General features: G+C 50.1%; 1 protein-coding gene across 5 annotated transcripts in view; it reads left to right on the top strand.

Annotated features, from left to right (window-relative positions):
• The first annotated feature begins 203 nt into the window (after positions 1–203).
• The window catches only part of ELF4 (E74 like ETS transcription factor 4), a 38,525-nt gene continuing 25,099 nt past the window's right edge, over positions 204–13,629 (top strand). For 4 of the 5 annotated variants that reach the window (XM_079911445.1, XM_079911444.1, XM_079911441.1 and 1 more), the window contains exon 1: positions 430–625. The gene's annotated coding sequence lies outside the window, so the exon portion shown is untranslated. Of the gene's footprint in view, positions 334–429; positions 626–13,629 lie in introns of those variants that run through there. The other variant, XM_079911443.1, reaches the window with a different exon arrangement.

Below are 13,629 nucleotides of genomic sequence, written 5' to 3'. Positions count from 1 at the left end.
GCCCTGCCTCCTTCGCGCCCGCCCCAGCCGCCGCCTGCGGGGACGTGTGTGTCTCTAGTGCAATTTCCCCTTTCGCTCGGTTGTCTGATTGCAGGTCTCCACTGGCTCGCGCCCCCTCCCCGGGCGCCCCCGCCGCCCCCTCCCTCGGCCTGACCCTCCCCGGCGTCCACCCGGCTCCCCCCGCACTCCACCCCACTCCCCGGAGTCGTTTTATCAGGGGCGCCGCCGTCTCACCTGGTATTTGCATCTCGCCCTCCAACTTGCCATTGGCGGCGCGACGTGTGGGAGAGCCCTGCGCCTCGCCCGCCCGGACCAGCCTGCCCCGGCGCCGAGGTGAGTCACGGGCGCGGGGCCGCGGGGGCAGGCGGGCAGGGAGGAGAGGAGGGAGGGAGGGAGGGAGGGAGGGGGACGGTGGCCCCGGCGGGCGCGGGGACCGACCGGGCGCCGCGCTCAACTTCCACTTCTCCTTTCGCCGGCGCCGAGGTATCGGCGCCACTCGCCCGGCCCGGCTTCCGAGGGGAGAAAGCGGGCTGGCCGGGCTGGGGACCCGCGTCTCGGCCCTCAGAGCGGGGAGGGGACCGCGGCGATCGACCCCGGCCCCGCTACCGAGCCCCTTCGGCGGCAGGTACGTCGATGGCGCCGGTTTTCTGAGCCTTCGGGGACCTCAGAAAGTTTGCCTGAGGGCGGGATAGGGGACGCCTGGGCCCCGGAGCGTAGGGGCTTGGGGCCCAGGGAAGGGTGGGAGAGCGGCGGCGTGTTGAGTCCCGCCCTTGCCTCGCCCCACCGCGTGTGCGTTGTGGAACCCGGACCACGGATCCTGGGTTAGAAGCTGAGTCGATTTCCTGAGTCGGGGTGGGGGCCGGTTTGCCTTCTCCCCAGGCAGCCCGGGGTCCGTGACTGGGCCTATCGTGACAGCCCGCCCCAACAGCTCGGTGCCCGAGGGCAGGAGGTTGGGCCTCACTGGCGGGGCTGCTAGATTGATCTGGCGGCCTCTAGGGCTTCTGGGACCAGGCGCCTTAGGGTAACACACACACACACTCTCTTTCTCTCCCTCTCTCCACACACACACACACACACGCACGCACACGCGCGCACACACACACACACACACACACACACCTATGAACCTATGACTTGGATAACTGGGTCGCCAAAATAGAGACCTCTCTCGTCAGGGGCCGGAGTTTCGGTGTGAGCCGGCCGCCAGCCTTCCCGCTCCCGTGTTCCCGCTCTCCCGGGCTCTCCCGCCTCTCTGTTCCCTCCTCTGCTGCCGGCACGGGGACTCAGCAGCCGCGCAGCGCGGGGTCCCCTGCCGACAGCGCCTTGCTTTTGGAGACTGCTGAGGCGGCGGCTTTATGGATTCCCGGTCCCTCCGTCGCACCCGAAGTCTGCCGCCCTTCCCTCACTACACGGCCTTCCTGACCAGAGTCACCTCCTGACCCCATTGGCTCCGCGCCTCGGCCAGGTTCTCCCCGGCTGCCCACCCCCCACACGCCAGCCATGGGATTTGATGGCCGTTTGATTCCTGCCCCTCATCCTTCTGCCCGAGATAGAGGCCTGTCTGGTCCTGCAGCTTCTTATGGTTAATGTTTGGCGGTTCATTGTGGCTAATCATTTTAATTAGCTCTTAAAGTGGGGAGGATCAGTTAACCTTGAACTTCTCGATTTTGGCCTGGTGGGGCCTCATATGGGAGGAGTGCTGGGGAGGTAGGAGCGGAAGTGAGGTCACCACCCCAGGGCCAGAGCCACCACTGCTTGGCCCCAACAGCTGGTGGGCACACCCATCAGGGACTCACCCACTGCGAGCTGACCCCTGGCCTGAGTGCCAGGTTGGAGGGGGGGAGGTGAAGGGATCAGATCTAACTCTCTCCTCTGGGGAGACAGGACACTTTGGCACTGAAAATGCTCAGGGTCACGTTTGCACGGCAAGAATGCAGATTCCTCCTCGCGGTTAGTTATGTAGGGTTTTACCGATTATAAGGCACTTTCTCAGCCATTAATTCAGTAGACCCACAGCAGTAACAGATAACGGGGAGCTATCTTGAGTTAAGTGGAGGAATTAACTATCCTGGAGGACTTCCTATCCTGGCCAGTGTGGGGAAGAGGCTGCCTTGCAAGTGGTTGTCTCTGGGTTCAAAGCCTGGGAGGTGTGAGTTGCAGGGGTGGGGGTCGTTGAGCAGGCTCCACGTTGCCACCCTCACCCAGCCTCTAGCTGTGAGCCGAAGGAGTGGCTTGTTTGCAACTATGTCTGGCATTCCTCCCACTGCTGCACTGTTTGCTCGGTGGTTGCTCAGGAACTGGCGCCCACCCCTGGACAAACTGGAGGCCTGAAAGCAGCCCTCCCCCTGCCTTGAGCTAAGTGGTGGGACAGCAGCTTCTGTCTCCTCTGTCCTACATGGGAATCTAAAAACGAGGGTGCTGTGGTCCGTCATTCAGGGGCCTGATTAATAGGATGTCCAAAATATCCCTAGCCTGCAAAATTCAGGGCCTCCCTGAGAGGCCCAGCCAGACGCAGGCTGAGGGGGTTGCTTTCCCAGGGAAAGCTCTGCACCGAAGTTTGGCCTTGGTCCTTGCGAGCCTCACCCCTCACCCCTCAACTTTTTCATTTTCCCTCCCATCCCTAGAGCCAGACTGTCTGGGTTTATATCCCAGCTCTGTTATTTACTAACTGTGTGATCCCAGTCAATTGTGTGCCTCAGTTTCCTCATTTGTCAAATCAGACCTACCTCATAAAGTTTTGCTAAGGGTGAAATACATCAATACACATAAGCTGCTTATCATTAGAACAGTGCACGGCGCATGGTAAGCGCAAGCGAGCCTTATGGTATTGTCTTACACGGTGCCTAAAACTCAGATTCAACTCAGCGCACATTTGCTGAGAACCAGTCCCAGTACTAGGCATCAGCGAAGGGGCAGTGAGGGAAATACAGAGGTGAAGAAGGCACCGCCTGTCTTCCGGGACTGTGTGTACCTTCTGGCATGGGCCAGAGTCAGGGTGGGGAGTGTGGGAGGGGGCCAGAGAGGGTGGCTAGGTCATCTATATAAATAACCAAAATTTGAAGCCGGGCTCGAATCCCTAATTCAAAGCCAGTGTGGGGAGCCAGGTACCTCAGACTTGGAGGCTTCTCCTTGTCTGGGGACACTGGCTGGGCTCTGGTCAGGACGCCACCCCTGAACAGAGGCCTGCCCTGGGATTTGGGTGAATGAGAGGGAGGGGGAGACCCAATTCCTGTGTGGGCTGCAGGTGGCAAGCATTCAGTGGTGTGATTTGTTGGTTTGCAGGACAGGACGACGTTACTTAGGGCCGCCCCCAGACTCCCCTCTAGCCCCTCTGCCTGCCATGCCCCCAGCACCTCCCGGAGGTCCCCCACCAAGCTTGGAAGGGCCTTGGGCAGCCTTCTCCCCTCAAGCTTGGGCCTGACCCCAACGCAGGCTTGCTTCTCTCTCCAGGATTTCTAAGCTGCAAAGAGGTTTCTGGATTCACTGCCAATTTATTCCCTTTGTGGTTCTCAGACTGAAAACTAGTTCTGCAGGGGAGAGAGGAAACTCATCCGAGGTACCCAGAATCCCATGGGCGCTTTCCTAGGGGTCAGGGGCTTTTCTCATCAACACCAACCTGCCTGCAAATCTCTGGCCGCTGAGTCTTGCATGGCCTGTAATAGCAGCCGCACCGCTAATGCCCTATAGCTCGGACCCCAGCGCTGGTTGCCAAGGAACTGCTGGTCGGGGTGCTTATGACGGTTCTGACCTCATAGGGGCCGCTGAGTTTCAATTCAAAGGATATTTATTAACACCTACTGTGTGCCCAACCTGTGCTAGGTGCTGTAGGGGAGACGAGTGAAGGGGGTGGGGTGGGAGAGATGACTAAGACACTGATACAAGCAGAGGCGAGGCCAGCGGCTGGTCAGGTGCTAATTGTGCTCCTTGGAGCAGGGGCCAGAGGCGGCCGGGGCTCTGAGGTCAGCAGCAGTTGGAGGAGGGAGGGAAGGCTTTGTGAGGGCCTCGGCTCTGAGCTAGACCTTGAAGGGGGCAGGGTGGTGCGGGGGAGATTGGGCTAGGCAGAAAAGGGAGAGAAGACGCCTTTCTCTCTCTTTCCTGGCCACAGGCTGACCTTCAAAGCCTCTATAATTGTTTGGCGAATGCATGTCACATAAAAGACCAGGTCAGCCAGTGTGGGTGGCTCGGTGCAAACCCCAGTCTGCATCCTGGGAGATGCAAAGTGGATGGCCCAGGTGGGGAGCCCAGCACCCCCAGGACGGATTGATAAAACACAAAGGTTGGCCAGGCTTTCCCGCCCCACAAGCTGAGGGGATTTCATGTTGATCTCCCGCCTCCCCCATCCCCTCCACCGCCCATGCAGAGGCCCTGGAGGGGAGAGGGGAAAAAGAGAGGCAGAGGGCACCAAAGGGACAGGAAAACTGCCCCGCCACAGGTGTTACTGCAGGCACGGGCTGGTTGAGTCCCATCTTTCCCCAGGGTCCTGGGATTGCTCTGGAAGCCCAGAGGTTCAGGTAGAGGATAGAGATTTTCATTTTCTCAGCCAGCCGAGAACTAAAATGTCCCACATGTTTCTGTCCAGACCCCCTGGGGAAGGGCGAGGACTAGCCATGTATTTGTTCTGGGACTTCTGCATCTCCCATGCCTGGATGTGGAGGGGGACTTGGTCCTTGTTGGATTTAATTGGATAAAAACACCTGGACACACACATACCGCCCCCGCCATGCATCAGTTTTCCTCTCTCACTGCCCTCTTGCCCTGCACCCTCCCCAGCACATTGCAAAACCACAGACACACCAGAGTGCCCTGACTTTTTGGCCCGGGAAATTGTGTCCTAACGTGAGTTACTTGGCAAAGAGACCCCACCCAGCCTTCTCCCAGGGTGGTGAGGAGGGTCAAGCAGAGCAGGGAGGGGTGTTTCATGCAGGAGGATCTGCGAGGGAAAGTGCCAGAACATTTCTCAGCCAGACCAACAAGAAGCAAGAGGTTAAACAGCTTGCCCAGATTGAGGAAACTTTGCCCTAGGTTCCCATCTTCTCGAGGGACCCCCTTCTTGTCCCAGTGCTGGTACTTTCCACTTCTCACTCCACCTGCCCTTCCCGAAGCTCCCTTCCTCTTCCAGTCTAACTCAGTATTCTTCTCGAGCCCGGTATTATCCGGAGGAGGAAGAGCACAGGCTCTCTGCGTTCATATCCCAGACCTATCACTTACTGGCTGTGTGACTATGGACTAGTCACATAACCACTCTGAGTCTCAGAACCCACTTCCCAGGGTTTGAGTGAGGATTAAATGAGATAATGCCTGTAAAGCACTCAGCATGGTGCCTGGCACATGGTAACCACCCAGTAAGTGTTAGCTGCTATTATTCTGTGGCTCTTACTATTATTGTTGATGTTGTTCTTATCATTTCCTCCTCCCACACCTTTGACTTTGCCAGGCTCCAGGGATCAACTGCTTCTCTGGCAGTGCTGGCAGGGCACACAATGCCCATTCATAAAACCAACAGGGAGATTTTCCACATCTTTCTGCTAACTTTTTGTTAACTCTGCTGTCACACAGAATAAGGAAGGGATGTGGAAGAAGACTGTGTGTGTGTGTGTGTGTGTGTGTGTGTGTTAAAATCTGAGTGGCAGGCAGTGCTGTAGTGAAGAGTAAAAATCAAGTCTTTAACATTTTTATTAACATTGCCATCTTTATCTCTTCACCACTTCATCTCAAGGTTCGTTCTCTGTAGGAATACAAGTGAGTTAGTTCCTTTGAGAGAAGACCTCATGTTCCATCCCTGGCAAGTATTTAGCAATCATCAGTTTGTTGTTATTACCCTACTGAATGTAGAATTCTGGGAGCCGACCGGCCAACCACTGCTCACTTTCTGCCTCCTTTCGCTCATGCCCAGAGGCGTTGGGTTGGAGCTGGGACACTGCCTTTGCCCAGAAGAGTTCCTGGGGGGCTGGGGGCCACTCCCATTCCAAAGGCCTCCCAGAAAGTAACTTGGAGGTTCCATCTGCTAGCAAGTGGATTTTGTTTGCTTGAGAAGCCTGTGACCACCCACAAGGGCAGGAGGCCCTGGACCACCCTTGGACCACCCCTGAGCCACTTCACTCAGTCCCTTGGTCCCCACCCGTAGGCCTTGGGGGATGTGATGGGATGGGGGATGGGAGAGTGGGCAATTAGTCTTAACCTCCCCAAATTCCTGATGACCTGATAACAAGGAGGTACTTAAGACATAGATTTAGGAGATAATCTGTCTTTTTCCCATAATGCCCCCAGAGGATAAGAGAGGCTAGTTCAGCTCTGCTGATTCTGTGAGAATCCATGCACAGAAAACACCTGTCTCATTAGGTGACCACTTTCTTGGCGCCACCCTGATCCTAAAAAAAAAAAAAAAAAAAAAAAACACACAGCAGGCCCAGGCCCCTGCTCTGAAGAATCTAAACCCAATTCTGGAGCTCTAGTAACACACATGCACTTAGCCTCACAGCGGGCGGGAGCTGAAGTACCAGCCAGCCTGTGGCACTTAAGGTTTGTAGATTAGGTGATGGTGGGTTCGAGGAGGGCTTGCCTAGAGGAAGATCATTCTTCTCCCTCCTTAACTTAATTGGGGAAGGTCTCCTGGAAGTGAGAGGGCAGATGGCCTTTCAAAAGAGGAAAGAGAGCGCATTGGCTGTGCTCTAGGGGCCTTCCAGGCTCAGTGGGACAATAACAACGGCAGGAGCAGGAGCAAAAGATAAAACAACAAATCAGTACGTTCCAGGGTTCAGAATTTGTCTCCACTGGTGGCATCAAGGAATGTGTTTTCTAGGAGAGCATGCGTGTTCTTGCCTCTTGTCTTCACTGCTCTCGTATATTGATACTATTGCATAGTTAAATTACGCAGTAATATTACTTCTGCTAAAATTACAGAGTAAATGCTGCTGTTGTCATTTTACCCAACCTGGGGACCTTTTTCTTTCTTTTTATTGAACAGTTTTATTGAGGCAATATTGACATACAATAAACTGCACATATTTAAAGCGTACGATTTGATAATATTTGACATATGTATATACTCGTGAAACTAGTCACCCCCAAAAGTTTCCTTGTGCCCCTTGGCAATCCCTCCTTCTCATCCTGAGCAACCACTTATCTGCTTTCTGTGACTATCAGTTAGTATTCATTTTTTAATTGAAATGTACAAATCTTCATTGACTTACGATGAGGTTACATCCTGATAAACCCGTCGGAAGTTGAAACTATCTTACGCTGAAAATACATCAATTACACCTAACCTACTGAGCACCATAGCTTAGCCTAGCCTACCGTCTTAAACATGCTCAGAACACTTATTAGCATACAGTTGGGCAAAATCATCTAACGCAAAGCTTATTTCATGATAAAGTGTTGAATATCTCATGTAATTTATTGAATAATGTACTGAAAGTGAAAAACAGAATGGTTGTCTGCGTACAGAATGGTTGTAAGTCTGTTGGTTGTTTACCCTCGTGAATGCGTGGCTGACTGGGCGATGTGGTGGCTGCCACTGCCACTGCCCAGCATCACATATCACTAGCCCGGGAAAAGATCAAAGTTCAGAATTTGAAGTACAGTTTCAACTGAATATGTATCGTTTTCGCACCGTCGTAAAGTTGAAAAATCATAAGTTGAACCATCATTAAGTTGGGGACCGTCTCTATTTGACATATAACATTGTGTAAAGTTAAGGTGTACACCGTGGTAATTTGATATGTTTATATGTTGTAATGCGGTTGCCATTGTAGTGATAATTAGCACCTCTATCATGTTGCATAATTATCCTTTCTATTTAGTGATTGGAATAATTAAGTTCTAGTCTCTTAGCAAGTTTGATGGTTGTTAATACAATATTGCTGTCTACATTCCCTACACTGTGCATTAGAGTTCTAGGGCTTATTCACTACTCAGTGTAATAGTTTGCATTTTCTAGAGTTTTATATACGTGGAATCATATAGGATGTACTCTCTCCTTGTATGGCTTCTTTCATTCAGCATATTTATTTTAAGATCCATCCATGTTGTTGTCTATATCAGTATTTCACTCCCTTTTACTGCTAAGTAGAATTCTGTTGAATGGATATACCATATATTGTTGATCTATTCATCGCTTGGTGGACATCTGGTGGTTTTGATTTTTTCTACTTTTTGGCTATTACAAAAAACGCTGCAGTGAGCATCTTTGTACAAATCTTTCTATAGCTATATGTGTCTTTTTCTATTGGTCAAATACCTAGGAGTGGAATGACTGGATCATTCAGTAGTTGTAGGTTCAACTTTTTAAGAAACTATCAATCTGTTTTCCAAAGTCATTGTACCATTTTACATTCCCACCAGCTGTGTATTAGAGTTTCAGTTGCTCCACATCCTTGTCAACACTTGGTGTGGGCAGTCTTAAAATTTACCCATTCTAATGGGTGTGCAGTTGTATCTCACTGTAGTTTTAATTTGTATTGCCCTAATGACTGATGAATTGAACATCTTTTCATGTACTTATTTGTCACCAATATATCTACTTTGGTGAGGTGTCTGTTCAAAACTTTGGCCCATTTTTAAATTGACTTGTTTGTTTTCTTGTAGTTGAGTTTTGAGAAATCTTTATATATTCTAGATATAAGACCTTTATCAGATACATGCTTTACAAAGATTTTGTCTGAGTATGTGCCTTGTCTTTTCATTCTCTTCATAGTGTCTTTTTTTGGGGGGGGGTTAAATTTTTTATTGAAGACAAAAAATAGCCACATAAAATCCTTGCCATTTAGTGATTAGAATGAGCTAGAAGAATTTTTTTGTTATTATTAATGTAGACATGCCTTCAGAGTCATAGTGTCTTTTTTTTTAGAATATTACTACTACATTTATTTACTTGTTTGTTTGTTTATTTTTGGCTGTATTGGGTGTTCATTGCTGTGGGCTTTCTCTAGTTGCAGTGAGCGGGGGCTACTCTCCGTTGTGGTGCATGGGCTTCTCATTGTGGTAGCTTCTCTTGTTGCGGAGCACGGGCTCTAGGCGCACAGGCTACAGTAGTTGTGGCACATGGGCTCAGTAGCTATGGCACATGGGCTCTAGAGCACAAGCTCAGGAGTTGTGGCACACGGGCTTAGCTGCTCTGCGGCATGTGGGATCTTCCCAAACCAGGGCTCAAACCCGTGTCCCCTGCATTGGCAGATGGATTCTTAACCACTGCGCCACCAGGGAAGTCCCATAGTGTCTTTTGAAGAGCAGAAGTTTTCAAGTCTAACCAATCAGTTTTTACTTTTATGGATCATGCTTTTGGTGTTGTATCTTGGAATGCTTCACCTAGCCTCAGGCCATAGATATTTTTGTCTTATGGTTTCTTTTAGAAGTTTTGTAGTTTTAGGTTTTACATTTGGTCTTCGATCAATTTCGAGTTAATTTTTCTCTATGCTGAGTGGTACAAATCCAAATTCATTTTCTTCTTTTTACATATGGATATCCAGTTATTCCAGCACCACTTGTTGAAAAAGTTATTGTTAGTCTGTTACAGTTGTCCTTATATATAGGTTTATTTCTGGACTCTATATTCTGTTCTGTTGATTGATCTATTTGTTTATCCTTATGCTAATACCAATTGTTTTGATTACTGTAGCTTTATAATCATTCTTAAAATCAGGTAGTATTAGCCCTCCAACTTTGTTCTTTATCAAAGTTGTTCTTGCCTATTTTAAGTCGTTTGCAACTCCATGTAAATTTTAGAATCAGATTGTCAGTATCATTTTTTAATTGACATATAGTTGATTTACAATATCATATAAGTTTCAGGTGTACAACACAGTGATTCACAATTTTTAAAGGTTATACTCTATTTAGAGTTATTATAAAATGTTGGCTATATTCCCTGTGCTTTACAATATATCCTTATGGCTTATTTATAATATCTTTTTTTAATACTTGCATTTATTCTATTTACATTAACTGTTATAGCAGATATGTTTGGCTGTGCTTTTGTGATCTTATTTTATAATCATGGATGACCCTAATGTTACTGTCATTTTAGAAGATGCTTAATCTCTTCACTGATATTCTTTTTCTTTTTTAATTTATTTTTGGCCGTGTTGGGTCTTCGCTGCTGTGCATGGGCTTTCTCTAGTTGCAGCGAGCGGGGGCTTCATTGCAGTATGCAGGCTTATCATTGCAGTGGCTTCTCTTATTGTGGAGCACAGGCTCTAGGCGCGCGGGCTCAGTAGTTGTGGCCCATGGGCTTAGTTGCTCCGCGGCATGTGGGATCTTCCCGGACCAAGGGTTGAACCCCTGTTCCCTGCATTGGCAGACGGATTCTTAACCCACTGTGGCACCAGGGAAGTCCAATATATATATATATTTTTTTTTAGCGGTACGTGGGCCTCTCACTGTTGTGGCCTCTCCCATTGCAGAGCACAGGCTCCAGACGCGCAGGCTCAGCAGCCATGGCTCACGGGCCCAGCCGCTCCGCGGCATGTGGGATCTTCCCGGACTGGGGCACGAACCCGTGTCCCCTGCGTCGGCAGGTGGACTCTCAACCACTGTGCCCCCAGGGAAGCCCCGATATTCTTTTTTTTTAACTCGTTCTTTTAAAAATATATTTATTTATTTATTTATTTTTGGCCATGTCAGGTCTTAGTTGCAGCATGCGGGATCTTAGTTGTGGCACGCTGGCTTCTCTGTAGCTGTGGCTCACGGGCTCCAGAGCACGTGGGCTCCATAGTTTGTGGCATACCGGCCCTCTAGTTGAGGCACGAGGGCTCAGTAGTTTCGGCACGTGGGCTTAGTTGTCCCGCGACATGGGGGATCTTAGTTCCCCGACCAGGAATCAAACCCACATCCCCTGCATTGGAAGGCGGATTCTTAACCACTGGACCACCAGGGGAGTCCCTCATTGATATTCTTCAGTAAAGAGTTTCTTAACTTTACTATGCGTTTGCAAAATAGAACTATTTATTATTTGCCCTTCGTTTATAACCCTTTTTTTCTTTGATATGCGGGCCTCTCACTGCTGTGGCCTCTCCCGTTGCAGAGCACAGGCTCTGGACGCTCAGGCTCAGCGGCCACGGCTCATGGGCCCAGCCGCTCCATGGCATGTGGGATCTTCGCAGACCGGGGCACGAACCCGTGTCCCCTGCATCAGCAGGCGGACTCTCAACCACTGCGCCACCAGAGAAGCCCTATAACCTATTTTTGGTGCAGGGTTCCATCATTATCTGCTCCATACATCATTTTCTAGATGACAGTCATATCCCTTTTCAACCTTGTCTATCTAGCCAACAAAAGACCTCTTAAAAAAAAAAAGTTATCCTCACACTGCATTCTCTTGAACCACTTTAGCTCTTATAACTGATCCAGCATCATGAAGTCTTTCCCAAGGGTCCAGTGATCAGAGCAGCACCCAATATTCACCAGGTAGAAACACTGTGGTTTTGTACAAAGAGAGAATGCTTTGATGATGACCTGATTGATCATCAACCGCCTTCTTGATGCTGTTTGGAATAAATGACTCTAGCTGGTAGGTGTTTTCCTTAGTAGAGGCCTGGAGCAAGAGAAGACTAGTAATGTTTGAGCCTGGAGACCTTTGCCCCCTAATTCTATCCCTATCCCCACCCCTAGACTGTAGCCCTCAGATCTATCAGGATTCGGGGTCTCTTTTCTAGAGATCTCACTTGGGCTGAGAATTTACACGGACTTAGTTCATGAATGCCCAGACCTGTGTTTGTTAGAGTCAGGAGAAGATTAAATAGACCTTGATCCCATGGATTTTACCACCTGATGGGGAAATAAGACATACACATGAAATAAAGAGCAATTCAAGATTGCGTGGGATTAAGAGATCTTGTGGTCAAATTTAAGGGCTATGGGAGTTTAGAAGGGGGCTCCTCCATTGGTGTGGACTCTCGTTATCAGGGCACAACCAGCTCCATGGATCTGGAGAACTTGGTTGGGACCTTGCTAGATGGGCACTATTTGATTAACCAAAACAGAGCAGCAAGGGCCTGGCAGGCCTGAGAAACTCCGTGAATGAGCCTGGAATGTTCCCTCAGGGGACCATGAGGAGACCACTGGGCTTGAAGCCCAGGCTTGAGTTGGGAAATCATGGGAAACGAGGCTGAGTAGGTAGGGTGGGGTCAGACTGTGAAAGACCTTTGGAAAGCAAGCAGATGAGTTTGGACTGTAAAGCTCTGCCGAGTACGGCTGGTGTGGCCACAGCCATAGATGTACATGTGTGCCCTGGAGTAGGGGCAGGCGCCAGCTCAGAGGCTAGGGGAGGAGCTAGGCAGAGGCAGGGCCATGACTGGAACTTACTCTTCCTCATGCCCAGTCAAGTGGGCTTTCTGCTGCACCAGGCCTGGCTAGCTTTTCAAAGACTTTCACATCCCCTCTATACAGCTTCCCAACAGAGACCACAGGCATGGGGAGTAGATGGGGAAGGCCGGCTCCTCCAGGGCTAATGGTGTCAGCAAGAAACCCTCCCTTGCTCACTGGCACCCCTATTAACCCCGGAGCCACTCCTTAGGTTAAAGCAGGGTAGCTCCGGATGGCCTTTTAAAATGAAAATGTGCTGAGGAGAGAGGTGACACATTAACCCAGTATCACCCATTAACACATTAACACTAAATGGTTTATGATTTTTCTGAGTGGTGGGAAGTTATTTCTGGGGAGGTGGGGTGGCCTGCGGAGCCCTGACTGCTACTAGGGTCAGTAAGCTTGTGAGAAGCTCTGAGTAGCATGAAATCTCTGGTGGAGGGGGGCGGGGGAAGCCCGAGGCTGTGAGAGCCATGTGACATGGCATGCCTGTGGTTACATAGCCCATTAATGGCAAAATTGCCTGAGCAGAGTTTTTCCAAACTTTCCCACCCAAGCGCCCCAAACTATTGAATTGTATCTTAGAGACCTAGAAAGACACAGCTGTATAAAATTTCTTTGAAGTATGGCATTTTATCTGTAGTGTGATGCCGCGGTCTACTGCCTGAGCATATTTTAATTGATTTCTCAGTGAACAAAATGGAAGCCCCTGGAAGATGAGCAGGTTTGGACTGTGGCTTTGATTCCTGCTCTGGGGATTGGTCAGCTTTGGCAAGCAAGCCCTGTCCCTGTGGGACCCGTCTAGGAACAGGTCAGAACGTGAACTTTCGAGGTATTAGCCCAAAGTGCTGGAAGGGAAATCCATCACCTCCTGCATGTTTATTTGCCCACTGTCCCCATTCCTGTCCCCTTCCTTAGTTCAAACTCATTTGATGGAAAAATCTAAGCTGTTGTGCTCTGAGGGGAAGTCATCGGACTTGCTCAGTGGTTGGCCCTGGCCTCATCGTAGCCTTTGGGTGGGTGACCAGATCCCAAGGTGAGATGGAGACAGCGTGGGACCCAGGAAGCTCTGAGGTCTGGGCTCTGAAGGCTGTGCCCACGGATTCCCCAGCCTTCCCTCCTCCACCACACTCAGTCTGCAGCCCCTCATTCCGCCCCACCTGTAGCGTGAGGTGTTTACAGTACTCTGCAGTTAAAAAAAAAAAACAACCAACTGTCTGTACACTCAGAGCCTTCCAGCCTACTGCTGCGCCCCCAGCCCCCTGCTCACCTCTTTGTGGCTGAGAACAGAAGAGCCGTCGAGGCTCTCCAGGCCAAAGTTAGCCTCCT

The sequence above is a fragment of the Stenella coeruleoalba genome (assembly GCF_951394435.1).
Source record: "Stenella coeruleoalba genome assembly, chromosome: X".
Lineage (NCBI taxonomy): Eukaryota > Metazoa > Chordata > Mammalia > Artiodactyla > Delphinidae > Stenella > Stenella coeruleoalba.
The sequence above is the reverse complement of the archived record's forward strand: the minus strand, read 5'-3'. Positions and strand labels throughout refer to the sequence as shown.